Genomic DNA, 14,023 nt, shown 5'->3' with positions numbered 1-14,023 from the left:
AAAAAATCCCCCTCATTTACCTTCTTTGGTACCTATCTTTCGAAACAGGTTGTTCAACTCCTCCCTTATGCTTAGTGTTAGCAACAGGACTTAGCCAGATATTTTTATGGGTCAAGGAATAGAGAATAGAGAAATTGGCTATTCAGAGTGATTTTGAAATAATTCCAGTTCCCTTCCCTGCCTCCTGTAAGGATGCCTCTGTGGACTACACACACACAAGGGCACACTCAAACACTCAGCCAGAGTTTCTCTTCCTCTGTGCTCTGTCTCACCTTGAAACGTGAATATCCAGGGTGTTTGTTAAGGCTAGAAAGGCAGGAGTTCATGAGACCTGGTGATGAAACAAGCATAAGTTACTCATCTGAAAGTTTCTTTTTTCTTTTTCTGGTAGTACTACTAAACTATACATCTACATCTACAAACTCAGCCCTTTTTTTTTTTTTTATGTTGACACAGGGTCTCACTAAGTTGCTGAGGCTGGCCTCAAAGTTTTGAGCCTCCTGCTCCAGCCTCCTCAGTATCTGGGATTACAGGCATGCTCCACTGTACCCAGCTCATCCCGGAGTTTCTGAGGACAGAACACATCAGGACTGGACTTTTTATCATGTCTGGGGCCCAGGTACAAGTCTGATGGTCAGGGGCAGACCCCTCCCTGCCCCAAAACACATTCTGAACCCACCCTGAAAATTCGGAACTAGGAAGCCATGCTGTGGTTCCCTGTTCCCGATCTCCCAGGGCTCAATATATCTGCTGATAAGCTACAACTCACATCCCACCATCCCCACTCTCTCTTCTGTCATCCTCACCATGGAAGAGAGGCTGACACCATGTCAGACACCCTCTGCAGAAGATGACAGGCTTCTTTGCAGCCCCAGTTTCATACAAATTCACCCAGAGGCGGTAGCTACAGAGGTAGTAAAGGCTGAGGGTGCTGAGGAGGACTGGACAAGCTGTGGTGGCAGATAGGGATTCTGGATCTGGGGCTGGGATGGGATCCAGGGGTTCTCTCCTCAGCCTCTCCCTCCCAGGAGCCTCACTTACCAGGACCTGAGAGGTTATACAATTGCCCTCCAGCTTCACGAGCCCCCAGTGAGTCAGGCTGGGGTCCTTGCCTTTGGGAATCCTGGACACTGGACAGAAAATTGCACTGAGTAACCGGGTCCTGATCACTTCCTTGTGGTGGCCGTGGTGGTGGTGGTGGTGGCGGGGGCGGTGGTGGCAGTGGCTCTGGCTGCAGCAGAAGCTGTGCTTGTGGTGGCTGGTGCCGTGGCTGCTGTATTGGTGGCTTTGGCTCTGCTGGTGTTTTTGGCTGCGCTGGTGGCTTCGGCTGCACGGATGGCTGGTGCAGCTGTGCAGGGGGAGCCCAGGAGTCCTGCAACTCCTGATATGTTTGAGATTTTTTTCTCAGATCGGTATTCCTCCATTTGGTGTTTCTTTGGTTGCTGACAAGAAGCTTCAGCCAAGTGGCATCTTCCACCCTCCCACCCTGTCACCCAGGGGCCACAGAGGTTTGAGAGAGTGAGGCAAGTAAATAGAGAGGCCAGGGTGGTTAGAAGCATCTCTGTTCCCTGCAGTTGGAGGCTGAAGCTGGGGCCCAGGCTTCCTTCCCTCACCTGCCACAAAACCCAAGAAGTATTTCTTGGGACTGTGCCACCCAGCACAGCCTCTTCCCAGGAGGTGACACTGTCTGAGCATCTGAGCCTGGCTTGGAGCCGGGAACTGAAAGGAATTTTCATTGCCAGAGGATAAAGAATAAGTTCTTACTTTGATTTCTTTTTGGGGGGTGGTAGAGTGGGGGGGACACAGGGAATTGAACCCAGAGGTACTTAACCACTGAATCATATCCACAGTCCTTTTTTATATTTTATTTAGAGACAGGGTCTCTCTGAGTTGCTTAGGGCCTTGCTAAATTGCTGAGGCTGGCTTTGAACTTGCCATCCTCCTGCTTTGGCCTTTCAAGCTGCTGGGATTACAGACATTCCCCACCACCACTGCCACCGCCAGATACCAAGTCCTTAATTTGAACCACCACTGTCTAATAAAAACAATGTATGTCACATGTGTAATTTTACATATTCTAGTAGCCACACACGAGATCAGGAGGAACAGATGAAAAAAGAAAAAAAAAAAATATATATATATATATTCCCACCCCCCACCCAGTACTGGGATTTGAACCCAGAGTGTCTCTAGGACTGAGCTACATCTACCAGCCTATTTCTTTCTTTTCTTTCTTTAATTTTTGAGATTGTCTCCAGAATTACCCAGGATGTTCCTGACTTGCACTCCACCTGTCTCAGTATCCCAAGTAACTGGGATTAGCAGGATAACACCAAGTACTGCTAATTTTAATATATTTTATTTAATCAAATACATCCCAAACCTGTGATCAATATGAAAATATTAATATTTCAGCCACATATAGTGGCACATGCCTGTCATCCTACCAGCTCAGGAGGCCAAGACAGGAGGATCAGGAGTTCAAAGTCAGAAACTTAGCGAGACCTAAGCAATTTAACAAGTCCTGGTTTCCAAATAAAATATAAAAAGGGCTAGGGATGTGTCTCAATAATTAAGCTCCCTGCATTCAATCTCTGGTACCAAAAAATAAAATTAATATCTTATGTTCTTTGTTTTGATACCAAGTCTTCAAAACGCAGTACACATTTTATACTTAATAGCACATCTTCATTTGAACACTAAATTTTCACCAAAATTGTTGATCTCTATTTCTTTTTTTTCTTTCTGATCTTTTTTAAATTTCATAAAATTTACAGTAGAAAATGTAGATTTAGGGGGCTGGTGTTGTGGCTCAGTGGTAGAGCACTCACCTAGCATGTATGTATAAGGCCCTGAATTCAATCCTCAGCACGATATAAAGTTAAATAAATAAAGGTATTGTGTCCATATACAACTAAAAAGTATTTAAAACAAAAGAAGAAGAAAATGTAGATTTAGACATCTGAGTTACACCAAACATTTGTAAAATTTTCCTAATATGTAAGTTGAATATTTGTTCTAAAAACTTTATATTTAAATTAATCAAATTTATATAAAATAGTAAACTCAGCTCTTCATTCTCACTAGCCACATTGCAGTAGCTCAATAGCCTAGAGGCTGGTGGCAACTCTATTAGACAGCCCAGCTTCAAAACCTTTCAGCCATGCTGGGCACAGTGGCACATGCTGTAGTCCCAGTGACTTGGGAGGCTGAGGCAGGAGGATTGCAGATTCAAAGCCAACATCAGCAACTTTTTGAGGCCCTAAGTAAGTAAGTGAGATTCTGTCTCTAAATAAATAAATAAATATATATATATATATAGGGCTGAGGATGTACTCAATGGTTAGGCACCTCTGGGTTTAATCCTCAGTCCAAAATAGACAAACTAAAACCCTCCCAGGCCTAATATCCCTGTTCCTACCAGCCTACAACAGCAAAACTAAGGTGATAACTCACCACCACCACCATAGTTTCTCTGAGAGAACTCTAAATGACCGTGCTTCCCTCCTACCCCAGTATGCAACATTCACCAAATAGCAGCCTTCTCCCTAGGGGATTGTCTTCCCCATTTTCTTCCTACTCCATGGAGAACCCTGCTGGACCTGGTCCTTCCTATGTACCTGTTCTTGCTGCTGCTGTTGTTGCTGCTGCTGCTCAGCCATTAGCCACCTCCTCCGGTCCAAAGCCATCTGTCGGCGCCGGGCTTCCCAGTGGTAGGCACTACCCATGATGGTGGGATGGTGGAAGCCCCAACAGGGAGTGGGGGCAGGCAGCCCAGGACAATGCCCCCACCACCTCTGTCACCTCCTGCCCCAAATGCACTGCCTATAACCACAACCACCTCACAATGTGGCCACTGCCAGGGCAACTGGGCAGGTCCCCCGCCCTGCCTTGGTGGGGAGTTGTTCTTCTCAAGGCTCCTGGTAAACACCTGTAAGTCTGCTAAATTCCTTTCTTTCTCTCCAGGGTCTTGAACAGATAGAAGACACTTTCCCATCTTAGTGTGAAGTCTCAGCGGGCCCCAGGAACAATTGTGCAGGGAAGTCTTCTCATTTTTCTTTCTTTTTTTCCCCCTACTTCTCCTGAGGCGTTTCCAGCAGCAACTACTGGCCCTCTGTTGACCCTCTCTCCCTCCAAAGTCTCTGAGATTGCTTTTCCTCATCCTTTGTCTCTTCTTCCTCACTCTCCCCCTTCCATAAATGTCTGTGTTGAGTCAAGATAAAAGAAAATACAAAATCCACTAACCTTCACTGAGGGGTGGAAAGCAACCTTTGTATCAGATCAGCTCCAAAGAACCTGTTAATCCTAGCTGTGTAGTGGAGTTACCTTGGACTTTGGTATTAAACAGCTTCAAATTCAATCCTGGCTCTGTCACATATTTGCTCAGGGGACTTAGGCAGACCACAGTCTTGGAGGCTTCCCTGTGAAGGTTATTGGTTGACCTCAAGGAATGCCTGGAAATACCAGCTCTCATAGTGGGGCATCCAAATATGGACAGCTGATAGGGACTTCACAGCTCTGCTATGGGCCCAGAGGGATGCTGAACCTTTTTGGATCTTTTTCTCCTTTGGTAAAACAGTCGCTGGTTCCTTCTCCCAGCACCAAGGAGTGCTGTTGTTTGCAACAATAGGTTTATGAGAGTTGCCAGATGCAATAGATGAAATAGAGGCTAGTTACTGGACATCTATCTTCACAGCACATTTATATTCATATAAAATAACTCTAAAAATATTGCAATGGAGAGCCAGGTGCAGTGGAACATGCCTGCAGTCCTAGCTCCTCAAGAAACTGAGGTCTCAAGTTTGAGACCAGACTGGGCAATTCTGTGAGAACTTCTTTGAAAATAAAATAAAAAGGATTGGGGATGTAGCTCAATGCTAGAGTGCTTGCCTAGCATGAGTGAGCCCTGGGTTTAATCCCCAGTATGGCCCAAAATTAAAAAATAAATTTAAAAAAATCTGTAAAACACAGGACTCAATGGAGACTTTTTTTATTATAAAATTTCACAATGTCTAACATGTCATGGCATTATTGTTTTCTGTATCTCTAAGAAAGCAAAGAAGACAGACTCTGTCCCATAATGGCAGCACATCTTTCTGGTGCATCAAACATAAGATGCATCCTGTTTTCTGACATGTAAAAATATGAAAGCGGGGGGCGTGGGGAATGTTCATCTTCGGATAAAACCAGACACCATCATGGAGTGTAGCCACCTGATCTAATGGCTCTGAACAGGAAGGCTGGGCTTTGAGCCTCGGTCTGTCCACCACCTGGTGTCCTTGACTTTCTCTCTCGAGACCTTGGTTTTATCATGGGACAGGTAAGCAGAAAATGGATAAATGCCCTTCTGGCATGGACTGCCTTTGCTGCTCTCTGCTGCCCCCACTGCTGAGAAAAGGGAATCGGGTCTCGATGGCACAGCTCCCCAGGGATGGTGAAGCTCAAATAAAGGCACCAGCGGACCCCCTTATTTTAAGAACTAGACCAAGCTCCCCATGTTTGGCCCTCAGCACCCACGTGTCCAGCTTCTTGAATCAGTTCCCCCCACAGCTGAGGTGGACTCGGTTCCATCCTTAGTATCTTGAGGGGAAAAAAAAAGTGCCTGACATTCATAATTGAGTGCCCACCGTGTGCCAGCCAATCGCCTTCAGCAACTGTCCCAAGAAACAAATAAAAAAGACTGTGTATTTTACTCAGTGGTAAAATGCCACTTGGTTCAATCCCCAGCACGAAACAATAAATCTTTTCTTCTAGATTTTTGAAATCTATACCTCATTATTGTTATCAATAGTCACCCTACTTTTCGATGGCATGTCTTTCTTTTTTTTTTTAAAGGACTCTCATTTTCATTTTACATCAGACCCCACAAATTATGTAGGCAGTCATGGAGTCAGTCTATATATTGTTGCAAGACCCGAGTAATTATCTAGATAGAACAGTTGCAGTCCTATCTCAAAACACAAAGATAATACCAAGTGGATCAAAAATTCAAAGTGGAAAAAAATGGAACTATAGGGCTGAGGCAGTAGCTTATTGGTAAACAGCTGAACTAGCATACCCAAAGCCCTGAGATCAATCCTTAGTATAGGAAAAAGAAAAATTCTAGGGGGAAAAACTGAGAAAATTCACTTTAACTGGAAGGTTTTTTAATGATGTCTCAAACTTCAGAAAATATGCAAGAAAAGAATAATTATTTGACTACACTAAAACACACACACACACACACACACACCCCAAAATCTCCATAAGGGGCTGGGGTTGTGGTTCAGTGGCAGAACACTTGCCTCTCACTTGTGAGGCACTGGGTTGGATCCTCAGCACCACACAAAAATAAACAAAGATATTGTGTCCATGTATACAAAAAAATATTTTTAAAAAATCTCCATAATAAAAACTTAAAATAACACACAAGATAAGAAAGGTACCAAATTAAGAAAAAAATTACAATATATACTACAGAAAAAGTATCTTTCTAAAATATAAAGATCTCCCAGAAATAATTATAAAAGACAAACTGCATTTAGGAAGGGGAATGCACAAAGGCCCAAAACAGACAGTATATCTATACACACACAAGAACAGTTCTTAAGCAAGTATAAAAATTAGGGCTGGGGTTGTGGCTCAGCAATAGTGTGTTTGCCTAGCATGGGAGAGGCCCTGAGTTCAATCCTCAGCACCACATAAAAATCAATAAAATAAAGGTATTGTGTCCAACTACAACTAAAAAATAAATATTTTTAAAATTAAATAAAATTGGGCTCAGTTTAGCTCAGAGGTAGAGCATTTGCCTAGCATGCACAAGACCCTATATGATAGAGGAAGATGAATGGAAAAAAAAAAAAAAAGAAAGCCAGGCAAGGTAGGACAAGAAGTAAGAATGCCCAGGACAGGCAGGGGGAGATTCTGTAAGATGGATATTATTCCTATTTTGCAGAAGAGAAGTGGCTTTCTCTGGCATGCACTTAACAAATTCCTACACACTCTTCATTTCTCCTTGTAGCTTCATAAGGAGCCTACTTAGAGAAGTGTTATCATCCCCGCTATACAGTATTAAAAAATAAAGACTCTGGGCACATTGGTTCACACTTGTATCCCAGCCACTTAAGAGGCTGAGGCAGGAGGATCGCAAGTTCAGGGCAGAATCGGGAACTTAGCAAGACCCTGTTTCAAAATAAAAACTAAAAAGGGCTCCGGATGTGGCTCAGTGGTGAAGCACCCTTAATTCAATCCCCACACACAAATAAAACAAAAAGTGAAGACACCCCCCCCATGTAGTTAAAAGAAACATAGGACCAAATTCTGAAGGTGTTTCATATTAGCTGTGTGACCTTGACCAATTGCTTAGGTTTTCTGAGCTAACTTCTTAGCCTATGAAGTGAGCCTGCTAAAGATAAGTGAGTCATATGTGTAATATTAAATTATCCAGAAGGCACGGATTATGTGTACAATTAAGGAAGATTTTATTTTTTTCGATATTGGTGGTAATTATAGCAATATATTCATTTTTGTGTGTGTGTGTGTGTGTGTGTGTGTGTGTGTGTGTGTGTGTGTGTGTGTAAGAGAGAGAGAGAGAGAGAGCCTTTCTTATGGAAGGCATCCTAAAGGAGGAGAATCCCAAACGGAGTTCTCTCTGCCATTAAGAAGTGACTGGGAGCTGTGGTTGTAGCTCAGTTGTAGCTTGCCTAGCATGTGTGAGGCACTGGTTTCGATTCTCAGCATCACATAAAAATAAAATAAAGGGGGGAAAAAAGGGACTGAGCCGGGCACGACAGCGCACCACTGCAATACCAGCAACTCAGGAAGTCAAGCCAGGAGGATCCCAATGTGTGGCCAGCCTCAGTAATTGAGCGAGGCACTAAGCAACTCAGTGAGACCCTGTCTCTAAATAAACTACAAAAATAGGGCTGGGGATGTGGCTCAGAGGTCGAGTGCCCCCGAGTTTAATGCCTGGTACAAAAAAAAAAAAGAGCTGAGGATGTAGCCCAGCCACCAGGTGAGAACCAGGGAGAAAGGAAACCTCGTCGGGCAGAGGCAGCTGTAGGGGACCCAGCTCTGGACGACGATCATTTTTACAAGCGCCAACAGGCACAGGTTCTGCAGCTGGGGGGAATCCCTCCCTCTGCCCTGCGGGGCTCGCCCCACCTGAAGAGCTTGCTGCCTTCTCCCGCTGTCAGCCACCAGCCTTCCCCCTGGCAGACAGGACCTCCGGACCGCCCTGACTCAGAACAAGCCTCTCCCAGAAGGGTCAGGTCCGAAGCTGGTCTTCCTCTCTGCTGGCCAAGAACAAATTAAAACCATACAGTCAGGGCTGGGTTGTGGCTCGCCTAGCACGCGCGAGGCCCTGGGTTTGATCCTCGGCACCACATAAAAAGAAAGAAAGAAATCATCAAGAATATCTTAAAGGATTGGAATTATAAAAACAACAATAACAATTATAAAACAACAACAACAAAATATACAGCCTGGGGGGTGTTTTGTAAATGTCTCCCAACGGCGTCCTTGGGAAAATTGGGCCCGCTCACAGCTCTCTCTAGCTGCCCAGTCCCAGTCCCCCCGACCCCCAGGGTTCTGTTTTGTCAGTGGGTGGGGGCGAGAGAGGAAGTCCCTGGCGGTAGCCACGCCTCCCCGGAGAAGGGGCGGGGTATGCAAATAGGGGAGGGCTGCTCAGCCCCGGAAAGCCGGAGCCACGAAGGACTGTTAAAATTCCTAGTTCCAGGTGGGGCCAATGGTGAATCTGCACGCGGGGGCAGTGGACCCCTTGCGAGCCCGAAGGAGACATGGGAGAAAGAGAGTGGGAGTAGGCGTGGGGGCGCTCACCGCGAGTTGAAAGTGAGCGAGCTGAGGGCGGTGAGGGCGAGGGGCGAGTGGTACGGTATCGCTTCTCGGCCTTTTGGCTAAGATCAAGTGTAGTATCTGTTCTTATCAGTTTAATATCTGATACGTCCTCTATCCGAGGACAATATATTAAATGGATTTTTGGAGCAGGGAGTTGGAATAGGAGCTTGCTCCGTCCACTCCACGCATCGACCTGGTATTGCAGTACTTCCAGGAACGGTGCACCCCTCTGGGGGAACCTGTATACTGGTTTAAAAATCAGACTTACCACTGTCCCTTTAAGCTTTCCTCAAGTTCTCTCTTCTCTGGTTTTTATTGAAATACCTTTGTTTCTTCTGCCCAAGATATGGGTCGCGTCTACTTAATATGTCTTTGTCTTTTTACTTCTGTTTTCGCTTTTCTCAATGCCTATAGGGAGCAAGTCAGCCTCTCATGCCGCTTTCTGCTCCTTTTCACTTTCTTGCTAAAAACTGAACTCTTTCAACTATGGTTTTCAGCTTTTTCTTAGACCATCAGTCCCCTTTCCATTGCACACCTAGATTGCTACAGTGCGTTCCAGGAGGGAGTGTCCTAGTGTTTCTCGATTTTTAAGGCTCACATAGCAAATTACTATTCGCCTGTTATGTCTGTGCTAAATTAAACACGAAGCCCACTGGAGACCCAACAACACCAGAGGCTGAGGCAGGAGGATCCTAAGTTTCAGGCCAACATCAACAGCTGAACAAGGCCCTAAGCAACATGGAGACAGCCTGTCTCAAAATGAAAAGCAAAGAGCTGGGGATGTGACTCAGTGGTAAAGTGTTCAATCCCCAATACCAAAATAATAATAATAATAAATGAGTCCAAGAAGATCCACCTGGAACCTGGGCAAAGGTCATGAGCTATTTAACTCAGTTGTGTCTTGCTGGTACCTGGGAATTGCACTTGATTGGGGTGACTGGGTGACGACAAAGATGTCAGTGCCCTCAAAAGTTTTATTCCCTACAATGTTAAAGAAAAATGATATTCCTGATACCTGCACAAGATGGCCAGGCCAGTTTGTTAAGATTCCAAAGGGGCTGTGGTGATAGATAGGTATAGGTAGGTAAGGGGAATTGAAAAAGACAGAGAGAGAGAGATTTTTTTTACTGGAAATAAGCAGATGCTGCCTGCTTTCTGAATAAATGCTGAGGCTCTGGCTCAGCAGTAGCACACTTACCTGGCATGTGTGAGGCACTGGTTCAATTCTCAAAACCGCATTGTATAAATAAATAAAGGTCTATGATAATTAAATATTTTAAAGAAAAGGAAGGCAAAGGTAGAGGCTGAAGTTTTCAGTGGTTTTTTTTTTTTTTTTTTTTGGTAACATGGATTGAACCCAGGGATGCTGAACCACTGAGCCACATCCCCAGTCCTTTTTTATATTTTATTTAAAGACAGGGTCTCAGGCTGGGGATGTGGCTCAAGCGGTAGCACGCTCGCCTGGCATGCGTGCGGCCCGGGTTCGATCCTCAGCACCACATACCAACAAAGATGTTGTGTCCGTCGAGAACTAAAAAATAAATATTAAAAAAAAAATTCTCTCTCTCTCTCTCTCTCTCTCTCTCTCTCTCTCTCTCTCCTCTCTCTCTCTCTCACTATCTCTTCTAAAAATAAATAAATAAAGACAGGGTCTCACTAAGTTACTTAGGGCCTCTCTATTTTGCTGAGGCCGAGATTGAACTCGGGGCACTCGACCACTTCTGCTCCCCAATCCCACCCCAGCCCTATATTTCTATGTTGATGATCCTCCTTTCCTCAGCCTCCCAAGCCTCTGGGATAACAGGATGTGCCACAGGGCCTGGCTGAGGTCTTCTTTTCTGGCAAAGCTATTCCTACAGTTTGAACTCAGGGAGGAAAATGCACCCTGCTTGACCTGTTTGTGTGAGTAAGTAATATTAAAATGAACATTATCTAAGCAAACTTTTAATGACATTCTCCATACATTTACTGAAGGCCTTGCAAGAGGTCCAAAGTATGTGGAAGCAGGAGGAGGCTGCAGGTTAGAAAGATTAAGAAGAGCTCATCTGAAGCCACCTAGCAGTGCCAGTGGGGTGTCATCCACGTGGACACCTCAGTGCCTGAAATAAAGGAAAGTAGAAACTCAGGGAGGAGAAGGGAATTGCCAGAGGGGATTAGGACAGGCTGGGGCTTCTTGAAAGCAATGTCCAGAGGTGGCTGAAAATTTGAAGGAAGTGAGGGGGGGGGGTCATCTCAACAGAGGAGCCAATGGTAGAATGGTTCTCTCTAGAAAACTTACCCTTTATGAAGGACTGAGCTGACATGGACATGCAGGAGCCTGAGGAGCTACCAGAGGCAAGAGAAGATGGAAGTGATTCCTTCTGTGCCCTTGTTGGAGGGTGGTTTTTGGCCTCCCAGCCAAGTCCTTACCGAATACAAAAGACAACTCCTGAGCCCTGTAGACACAAGTAAGGGGAGATGGCCCCAGTCCTAGAAAGAATGTGAAGACTAAGAAGCAAGATTCCAGGCTTGGGTTCAGGGCTTTGTGAGAAGCAGAATGGGGGCCTTGACTGCAATTAAGAGGTATTTAAGGCAGATGTTCCTCAGAGCGTAATAGGCACTGAGCCCCAAATTGGGGTTCCTCTGTGCTGGGGGACCTCTCCATCCCTGCAGGCTCCCGAGAGAACCCCAAATTGACATATCCCCACTGCATCCTTGCAGAATGCACCACCATTTTGTTGTGGGCCAATCACTCAGAAAACACCCTCAGTCTGAATTCTGCCCAAATTGGAGAGTCTTTATCTAGCCAGCTGGTGACTGCTCCCTGCAGGACCTGTCTCTGCCAGGAACGGTGCCGGGTCCGAGGTCTCTGGGGTTTATAAGGGGGAAAGAACCATATCCTCGAAATGTAGGTGCAGACAAGCAAGCAGGACACAGATGCTACAGTTAGCAGTCAGCCAGCCAATGCATATAACCACATCCTTCTTCTGAACACATCTAGTACAGAAACAACTTCTACTTAAAACAAGTTATATGACTAGGGTTAAATCTAGGTCAGTATGGCGGAACTTCAAAATGGAGTCACTGGAGCTAAGTTCTTTTGAGTACTATTTCTTTTTTTCAACATTTGTTTAGATGTCAACGGACGTTTATTTTGCTCATTTATTTATATGCAGTGCTGAGAGTCAAACCCAGTGCCTCACCCAAGCCAGGCAAGGGCTCTACCGCTGAGCCCCAGCCCCAGCCCCTTAAGTATGGCCAGGATATCTTAACATTACTTATTCTGTTATCCTACCTTGTCTTATCTATTAATATCCTACATTTTATAGGGTGCTTACTGAGCCGAGCCATGATCTAAGTTGGCCGAGCCATGATCTAAGTTGGGCTATAACAATTTAAGAAAATCAGCCACGAACTGTGTTAAGACACCTGTCCTCATCTCATCCCTCCTGAAGTTTGGAGTCCTATAAGGTCTTGCCATAGATCAGTGTGGGAGGCCAACCTTACACGTGACTGACTTACACTCCCCCGCTGGGTGCTGAGGCTCAGTCACAGAAATGTGGCACCCTTCTTGGGAGCGAGGGTCAGTGTCCTCTGTATGGGTGTGTCTTGCTGCAGCCTCATGGGTGAAGCTACGCTCACCTGTTCCTTTGTAATAGAACCCCTTGCCCTGTTTAGGATAGAATCTTCCATGGAAGTGCCTTGTGTGTGTCCCCTTCTCTTACTGTGCCCTTGGGTGTGGCCTACCCAGGTGTCAGTCAACCTGCTGACACTGGACATCATGAAGATACTCAGCCCCCTGAGACCTGACCCCTTGCCTCATTTGAGTAGCTTCTCCTCAATAAAAGGGGTCAGCACGTGCTCTCGCTCTCTCTCTTTCTGCTGACCCTTAAGTTCAGAGGAGCCATCACAGTGACCCCAAAGTGTCACTGTATCTCTTGTGTGGTTATTTCGTGCAGCCCAGTTAGCCCAGTTTAACTAGAGTGACCCCTGAGCCTTTTAGTCGCGAGAACAGAAACCCGGCAGATCAGTGTCAGGCCAGGGAGGCCCTGTGGGTTTGGTGATTGCCTGTGAGCTTTGAGGAAATCCTGACCAGGGCATAGTGGACTAGAAGACAGACTAAGGGGCAGCGTGGTTGTAGGGACAACCATGTGGACATTTCTTCTTTCTTCTTCTTCTTCTCTTTTTTTTTTTTTTTTTGACAGAAGGGATTGAAGTCAGGTGCACTTACCCACTGAGCCACATCCCCAGACCTTTTAATTTTTGTTTATTTTGAGACAGGGTCTCACTAAGTTGCTTAGGGCTTCATTAAGGCTGGCTTTGAACTCCTGATCCTCTTGCCTCAGTCTCCCAAGTCTTTGGGATCACAGGGCCTGTGCCACTATACCAGGTCATGTGGACATTTCCCTTGGGCTTCTGTCTCAAAATTCAAAAGCCATAAAAGAAAAATGTAAATTGACTATTTTTTTTCTTTTATATCGATGACAAGCTAGGTGTGGTACAGCACGCCTGTGATCCCAGCGGCTCAGGAGGCTGAGGCAGGAAGATCACGAGTTCAAAGTCAGCCTCAACAAAAGCATGGCACTGAGCAACTCAATGATATCTGTCCCTAAATATAATACAAAATAGGATACGGATATGGCTCAGTGGTCGAGTGCCCCTGAGTTCAATCCCTGGTATGTCCCCACCCAAAGAAAAAAAATCCATGGCAAAAAAAGAAAATAGATAATAAAAAAAAAAAACAGATAATAAAAAAAATAGTAAGTAAGTAACACATTAATAAAAAATATTATTTTGCACATAGAAAAAGAATGTAACTTTCTAATATGTGAATAGATCCTGGATGGGTGTGGTATAACATACCTCTAAGCCCAGAGACTCTAGAGATTGAGGCAGGAAGATCATAGGTCTGAGGCCAGCCTCAACAACTTAGTGAGGCTCTAAGCAATTTAGTGTCTGAAAAAGGGGAAGGACAAGGGAATGTGTCTCAGTGGTGAAGTGCCTCTGGTTTCATTCTCCACGACCAAACAAAAAACAAAACAAAACAAAAAAAGCACCTATGGGGCTAGGGCTGGGGCTCAGTGGTAGCGCACTCACCTGGCATGTGTGAGGCACTGGGTTCGATTCTCAGCACCCCGTATAAATAAATAAAATAAAGATCTATCAACAATGAAAAAAAAGCACCTAGAGACTTTATAATAAACGACAA

The 14,023-nt window shown here is 45.1% G+C and overlaps 1 long non-coding RNA gene and 1 other non-coding gene across 2 annotated transcripts; one reads left to right on the top strand and one right to left on the bottom strand.

Annotated features, from left to right (window-relative positions):
• Positions 1–8,874: 8,874 nt before the first annotated feature.
• On the top strand, positions 8,875–9,065 carry LOC144376568 (U2 spliceosomal RNA). The gene has a single exon (XR_013437154.1). It is a non-coding gene; the product is annotated as a U2 spliceosomal RNA (small nuclear RNA).
• Positions 9,066–10,763: 1,698 nt separating this feature from the next.
• LOC144375617 (uncharacterized) lies at positions 10,764–13,510 on the bottom strand. Its single transcript, XR_013435634.1, has 2 exons — positions 11,114–13,510; positions 10,764–10,934 (listed from the first exon to the last, which is right to left on the bottom strand). It is a non-coding gene; the product is annotated as an uncharacterized LOC144375617 (long non-coding RNA).
• Positions 13,511–14,023: the final 513 nt, after the last annotated feature.

This window comes from Ictidomys tridecemlineatus, chromosome 3 (genome assembly GCF_052094955.1).
Source record: "Ictidomys tridecemlineatus isolate mIctTri1 chromosome 3, mIctTri1.hap1, whole genome shotgun sequence".
NCBI classification, from domain to species: Eukaryota; Metazoa; Chordata; class Mammalia; order Rodentia; family Sciuridae; genus Ictidomys; species Ictidomys tridecemlineatus.
The sequence above is the reverse complement of the archived record's forward strand: the minus strand, read 5'-3'. Positions and strand labels throughout refer to the sequence as shown.